The sequence below is a fragment of the Pongo pygmaeus genome, chromosome 6 (assembly GCF_028885625.2).
Source record: "Pongo pygmaeus isolate AG05252 chromosome 6, NHGRI_mPonPyg2-v2.0_pri, whole genome shotgun sequence".
Classification (NCBI taxonomy): domain Eukaryota; kingdom Metazoa; phylum Chordata; class Mammalia; order Primates; family Hominidae; genus Pongo; species Pongo pygmaeus.
Window position 1 is genome coordinate 104527793 of NC_072379.2, and position 7812 is coordinate 104535604.

The 7812-nt window shown below is 40.2% G+C and overlaps 1 protein-coding gene across 1 annotated transcript in view; it reads left to right on the top strand.

Annotated features, from left to right (window-relative positions):
* Window positions 1–5799, top strand: part of LOC129041572 (histone-lysine N-methyltransferase 2C-like) — a 54966-nt gene extending 49167 nt beyond the window's left edge. The window contains 1 exon segment of the mRNA XM_063668431.1: window positions 5093–5799. The gene's annotated coding sequence lies outside the window, so the exon portion shown is untranslated.
* Window positions 5800–7812: the final 2013 nt, after the last annotated feature.

The window sequence follows — 7812 nt, forward strand, 5'->3', positions numbered from 1 at the left end:
AGTTGTGTCCTTTTTCTTTATTATTATTCACTTACTACTGTTTCTCTATTATCCCTGTCTTGCTCAATTTTTGACTCCATGCCCTGGCAGTTTCATCAGTTCAAAGGAACTAGAAGGCTTCATCCCCTAAGCCCTCCCTCCCCCAGGGACCCCTGCTGCTGCCGAATGCTGGAGAGGCAGACGACCCCATGGTGTTTGCTGCTCTGACAACCCAGTTTCCTGCGGCCACCATTGCCTTTCCATGTCCTCCGCTCCTCAACACACTGTCTGCCTGGAGCTTGCCTGGCTTTCCGCCACACAGGTCTCGGGCATCCAGCTCCTCCTACCTGCTTTAGAGAATTTGCAGCTACCTTGCCACCTACCTACTTTGAAAATACCGTCCATGGGTTTTGGGTTTGCCTCTCCAGTTGCTCTAATTTTATGTGGATGTTGACTAGGCAAAATCTGAAAGCTGTGCTGCAACCTTTCCTGCAATGTCCTGAGAAGCCCCCATGTCGGTCTGTTTTATTTCAGCCATTTTAATGGATGTAAAGTGGAATCTGAATGTCGTTTTAATTTGCGTTTCTTTGATGACCATGATACTGAACACCTTTTCATATACTAAGCTATTTAAACTTTGGTGACATATCCAAATATTTTGTCCATTTTGAAAATTGGGTTGTCTTTTTAGTATTGAATTTTAAACACAAACCCTTGAATACAGTTGTGGCTTTTTTCATTTTCTCAATGGTGTCTTGATAAGCAGAAGTTTAATTCTGAAGTTCAATTTGTTAATATTTTATGGCTAGTTCCTTTTTAAAAAAAAAGTTATTAAAGACAGGATCTCACTATGTTGCCCAGGCTGGTCTCTAACTCCTGAGCTCAAGCAATCCTCCCACACTGGCCTCCCAAAGTGTTGGGATTACAGGCATGAGCCACCTGTGCCTGGCCTTTATCTTTTTCAAATAGAGACGGGTTCTCACTATGTTGACCAGGCTGGTCTGGAAACTTCTGGCTTCAAGCGATCCTCATGCCTTGGCCTCCCAAAGTGCTGGGATTGCAGGCATGAGCCACCAGGCCTGGCCAATGGCTGGCTCTTTAATGAGTGCTTAAGGAATCTTTGCCTACCCTAAAGTCATGAAGATATTCTCCTACATTTTCTTCTAAAAGCTTTATAATTTTAGTTTTTATGTTTAGATTTTAAAATAATGTTTATTTGTGGCATAAGGTGGTGGCAGGGGTGTCACAGGTAATTTCTGTCCACAGGGATATCAGATTCTTGCAGCACCATGTGTTATAATAATTTTCCCCTCCCCACTGCATTGTATTGGCTCCTTTGCTGCAAATCAATTGGCCATATATGTGTGGGTCTGTTTCTCTTCCACCAATCAATTCATTATCCGTAAGTCCACAGCATAGTAAGTCTTGAATTAGTGTAAATCCTCCAACTTTATTTCTTTCAAATTATTTTGGCCACTCTTAGTCCTATGCATTTCCATATCAATTTTAAAATTAAATTATCAGTTTCCACAAAAAGCATACTGGGATTTTGATTAAAAGTAGCATTAAGTCCATAGATCAAATTGTGGAGAATTAATATCTTATTAACACTGAGCCTTCCAATCAGGAATGTAGTGTAATTATCTATTTAATCTTAATTTTTCTCAGCAATGTTTTCTACTTTTCATCATACGACTCTTACACATATTTTGTCATATGTACCCTAAATTCTTATATTTTGGATGCTATTGTAAACTGCAATCACAATACCATCAACTTCAGTTTTGAGCTGTTTGTTGCCAATATGAAGAAGAATTCATTTTTATATTGATTTTTTTGTGGTCCTGATAAATTCCTTACTATGTCTAGTAGTAGTTTTGAAGATGCCCTATGATTTTCTGCATTACTTGATCATAGTCTGCAAATAAATACACTTTTACTTCTTCCTTCCTAATGTACATGCCTTTCTTTTTCTTGCTGTATTGCGCTGGCTAGGAGAGGTAAGAACAGGTATCTTTGCCTTGTTGCCAATCATCTTTCACAATGTATGAGGCTAGCTATAGTATCTCCATAGATGCACTTTATGAAGTTGAGGAATTTTCTTTCCATTCCTAGTTTGCTGAGTTTTTATCATAAGTGGGTGTTGAATTCTGTCAATTTTTTTTCTACATTTTTTTCCTGCAAGGTGGCATATGCCTTTCCCCCTGTATTACTAACACTGTAAATTATCTTAATCAAATCTCTTATGTTAAACCATCTTTGCATTCCTGGGCCAAAACCAAATTGTTCATAACATATCATCCTTTTTATATGTTGCTGGATTTGATTGGCTAATTTTTGTAAGGAAATTTTTCTATATTCATGTAGGATATAAAAATCCTCTGTGCTCTACCTGCTCATCCCTCCCTCCCTGTGTTAGCTGGGTTCTCCAGAAAAACAGAACAAATAGGATGTATAGAAATACAGAAAGAGATTATGAGGGACTGAGATGCTCTATGATTTACTGCCTGCAAGCTGGAAGCCCAGGAAAGGCAGTGGTGTTGTTCCAGCCCAAGGCTGAAGGCCTGAGGCCCAGGGGAGCCAATGATGCAGGTCCTGGTCTGAGTCCAAAGGCCTGAGAGCCAGAACGCTGACATCTAGCTCCAAGGAGAGAGCAAGTCACCCTTCCTTCACCTTTTTGTTCTATTTGGGCTCCCAATTGATTGAGTGGTGCCCACCCACATTCGTGAGAGAGGATCTTCTTTACTGAGTCTGCTGATTCAAACACTAATCTCTTCTGGAACCACCCTCACAGACACTCGTAGAAATCATGTCTTACAGCTACCTGGGCGTTCTTTAGCTCAGTCAAGTTGACATAAAATCAGCCATCACACTCTCCCATAACCCCTAGCAAGCAGTGATCTTTTTGTCTTTGCCTTTTCCAGAATGCCATATAACTGGAATCGTACAATATGTAGCTTTTTCAGATTGGCTTCTTTCACTGAGTAATATATTTTTAACATCCCTCCATGACTTTTCAAGGCTTATGGCTTAATTCTTCTCAGCACTGAATGTTCCATCGTCTGAATGTACTATAGTTCATCCTATAGTTCATCCATTCATGCACTAAAGGACGTCTTGCTTCCGGGTTTCGGCAGTCCTGAATAAAGATGCTATAAAACATTCCTGTACTAAAGGACATCTTGCTTGCTTCCAGGTTTCAGCAATCATGAATAAAGCTGCTATAAAACATTCCCGTACTGAAGGATACCTTGCTTCCAGTTTTCGACAGTCATGAATAAAGCTGCTGTAAAATCCATGTGCAGGCTTCGTGTGGTTTTCAGCTCCTTTGGGTAAACACCAAGGAGCACAACTGCTGGATCATAGGTTAAGAGTATGTTTAGGAAGAAACTTGCCAGAGTGGCTGTACCACTTTGCACTCCCACCAGCAGTGAATCAGAGCTCCTGCTGTTCAGCATGCTTTTTAGTATCTGTAGACTCTAGTGCGCTTGCAACTCATTCCTGATGTTGGTAATTTCAGGGTGTTTTTTTTTTTTTTTTTTGGCTAGAGGTTTATCAGTTTTATTGATCTCTCAAATCAGCTTTTAGCTTTATTTTCTCTGTTTTGTTTCATTCATTTCTGTTCTGGTATTTAATATTTCATTTCTGCCTCTTTGTCTAACTTGCTCTTTTTCTGTTAAGATGGAAGCTAAAGTCATTGAGACTTGTATCCTTTTCTAATATAGGTGCTTAATGCTATAAAACTTCCAAGTACTGCTTTAGCTGCATGCCACACACTGTTGTATTTTCATTTTTGGTCAGTTCAAAATAGCCTTTTGATTTTTTTCTCTGACCCATAAGGTATTGGGAAGTGTGCTAGTTTTTTATAATATTTGGAGATTTTTCCAAGTGTCTGTTATTGATTTCTATTCTACTTTGCATGACTTGAATTTCTATATGTATATCACACCTTGCTCAATATCCCAGAATATGGTCTATCTTGGTAAATGTTCCAAGTATTGTGTTGCTGGGTAGTGTCAATTAGGCCAAGATGGTTGTTTTTCTGTCTAATTGTTCTATCAATTATTGAGAGGTGTGTTGAAATCTCTTACTACAATTGTGGATGGGTGTACTTCTTGCAGTTGTAACAGAACTTCAAAATAAAGGCCACAAAAACGATAAACTGGGATTATTTCTTCTTGATAAGTTGAACCTTTTATTCATGAAATGATCCTCTATATCATCTGTAATAATATTCTCTGTGCTGAAATCTACTTTGTCTATCTATTCAGATGTCTTTCATATATCTTCCCATCCTTCTATTTTTAATGTATTCATAAAGTGAGTTTCTTATAGGCAGCATATAGTTGGATCTTGCATTTTTATCTAATCTGCCTTTTAACTGTGGCATTTACATTCATTACACTTAATGTGATTATTGACACTGTTGGATTTCAATCTACCATCTTGCTGCTCTTGTTTTCCATATGTACCATCCTGGCCTTTGAAGTCAAATGACAGATAAAATATTTAGGATGTGGCGCTTAAACTGTTTTGTGGTTCAGATAAAATATCTGAGTGCATCCCCTGCAATATGAGACCATCTCTCCTCTTAAGATGTGGTTTGGGAGGAAAATTCACTTTATATTTCAGAATTTTTAGTATATGCAGGTGATTCCCAAATGTATTCTCTCTAATTGAGCTACGTCTTCCTAGAGTCTGACCTCTATATCCAACTGCTGGTTGAGCAGCTCTCCCTGGGTGCTGCACAGGCAACTTCGATGTCTAGTATCTAAGGTCACACAGCTCAAGCTAAGAAACTGGGACACGTCTTGAGAGGCAGAGGACTCTACCGAACCTACTGGGTCATCACCTGAATCCAAGAGCATGCAACACACCTCAGACCAGAGGCCCCAATACAAGACAAAGTATCCTAAATAATCAAAAGGATTCTTTATTATGTAGCTTGTATCATAATTCATCAAAATAATTTTATAATAGTTAACTGCCATACTGTCTTATAAAGGATGCCTTCTGAAGTTAAACATAATATAGATTCAGTTTTTTAAAATGATCTACTTACAACATACTAAACAAATAATAGAAGTTTCTTTTTTTTTTTTTTTTTTTAAAGCACTATCTCCTATGAAGTCTAAGAAAGGAAATCATGACAAGTTCCTGATCAGATAAAAACCACTGCATCATTAAAGGGGATTAAAAAGAGGCATAAATAAATCTGAATAGAAATATCAATTTTCCTGGGTTTTACCCTTCTGTACAAGCCCATTTCTAGGGTTAAAATGATACTCTGGTTTGCCTCTATAAGCAAGAAATTCCTTAACAGCAGCTCAAAAATGAACTTAATGTCTGGGTGAAACATACTTCTTCACCTGTGGACACTCAGAGCTCCCATCTCTGTCAGACACGTGTCACCTCTGCTAACACACCCAGGCATCTCCAGGAGGACAGGGAACTGTCATCCTCTCCAAGATGGCTCTGCTCCACCCAACCCAGGCTCTCCTAAAGCCCTAAACTCCACATGGGAGGCAACGCCTGACGAAGCAACGTTCCTGCCACAGCATCCACCTTAACCTTCCAAATGCCACTGCTGTGAAGAGGAGCCATCGCAGATTGCCATGGCGACAGAGCCCTTCTGACCCAGGGGATCCACTGATCTCAGGCACTGTCTAACCGACACCTGGTATAGCCGATTGTTTTTCTGAAAAAAAGGTAGCAAGAAAAAAATATTGCCAATTACTGGCAAAACATGGAAATCCAGAGGAGATATGGAGCATTTAAGAATTCAGATTAAGGGATACAATAGTCCCCTCTTATCCAAAGGTTAGTTTTCTGCTGTTTGTTATCTGCAGCACGGTACAATAAGATATTTTCTGACCGCAATCACAATTTGTATTATAGTATATTGATTTGTTTTTATAGAGAAAACAAACAGGCTGTTGGGCTACGGCGATCCGCCCACCTCAGCCTTCTCAGTGCTGGGATTACAGGCGGGAGCCGCTGCGCAACCACGGTATGCTGTTCTAACTGTTCCGTTTCATTTGAGTTATTGTTGTGAACCTCTTACTGTGCCTAATTGATAAATTTTATCACAGGTATATCTCTAGAAAAAAATACAGTATATACAGGGTTTGTACTACCTGTGGTTTCCGGGGGGACCACTGTACTGCAGACTGAGAAGACCACCCCCAAGTCAGAAAATGAGTTCATCTGCCACATCCCCTCACTCAACCTTGTGGGCCTCTGCGCATTCTCCCAACATCACCGAGCACTCCTCACCCCAAAGGTCCACTGCTGGGATCCTCCTGACCCGTGGCATTTCATGAGCCGTGGCAGGTCTGATGAGCGAGTCTCTGACATATCTAGACAAAGGAGACTATTTAAAACCAATTCATGCTCTTCACTATAGATCCAGATCTAGAGAAGAAAAATAAAATAAAATTTAGATAACGAATTTTAAGACTGAACAACACTTTGCATATTCTTCCACATATTGATTCTGTAAGGTCTCAAAGCAGAAACAGACCAATGCACTAGACTTACAGGGAAGCAGATTTCAACTTGGTTCATTCCACTTCAGATAGCTAAGGCAGGAGAAAGTGAGGTGCTATTCTGGGAAGAAACCTAAGCAGTGGCTGAATTTTGTTCATTGAATTTGACTGAATTAACTCTTTTCCAATTTTAGGGTTTAACAATTACATAACTCTCTTAATTCCTGGACTGTGTAGGTGACAGAGGAGCCCGACAGCCTCTGGCTGACCCTCTGGAGACAGAAGGGCACACGGCTGCCATTTTCACCGATTCCTCATTGGTGGGGCAGTCAGGAAATGCACAGGCTGAATCATAGATTATCTTCAGGAACACAACTGGGTGACATGGCAAGTGCAGTGAACAACTCACTCTCCAACATGTGCCATGACTACGCTCAAAAGGAATCTATTCTCTTCTGTTCTCCTATTTACTCATTGCTTCAACTTATAGAACCCAAATGGATGTGTGCAGTGTTCACTAATATGAAGACCCTCGATCAGAGTCATAGGGAGCTGTGAGAGAATTTTCTGCAACACTGCTATTGTCTCATAGCCTGTGTGTCCAATAAGGGAGCTACTGGCCACATGCAGCTATTGTACACTTGAAATGTGACTAGTGGCTACAGAATTAGCACAACTATGCATATAAGCATAACTAAGCAATAAGCATAACTAAGTTATCCTTAGAATAGGATAACTCCATCACCCCAACTTATATTTTCTGGAACAAATTTCAGCTCTCATCTCACTGTGACCTACAGCACTGAAATTGCATCACCGCAATTTTAATACTTCCACAACATTGCCACCTCTTCTACCCAGAAGATGCACAGAAATCCCTTTTTTTTTTTTTTTGAGACAGAGTCTCACTCTGTCACCAGGCTGGAGTGCAGTGGTACAATCTTTGCTTACTGCAACCTCTGCCTCCCAGGTTGAACAAATTCCCCTGCCTCAGCTTCCTGAGTAGCTGGGATTACAGGCACGCACCACCACACCCAGCTAATTTTTTTTTGTATTTTTAGTAGAGATGGGGTTTCACCATGTTGGTCAGGCTGGTCTTGAACTCCTGACCTTGTGATCTGCCCACCTCATCCTCCCAAAGTGCTGGGATTACAGGCATGAGCCTCTGTGCTGGGCCCCAGAAATCCCTTTTAAACTACATTTTCAACACATGTATCACCTGAGATAGTGGGCTCATGCCCAAAGAGTTCACCACTCTTCTGGTGGAATGTTTGATGAAATTTCACAGTATACATTATTTACCAAAAAGTCCAAGTGGCTTTTTTTTTTTTTTCATTTCTGAGTG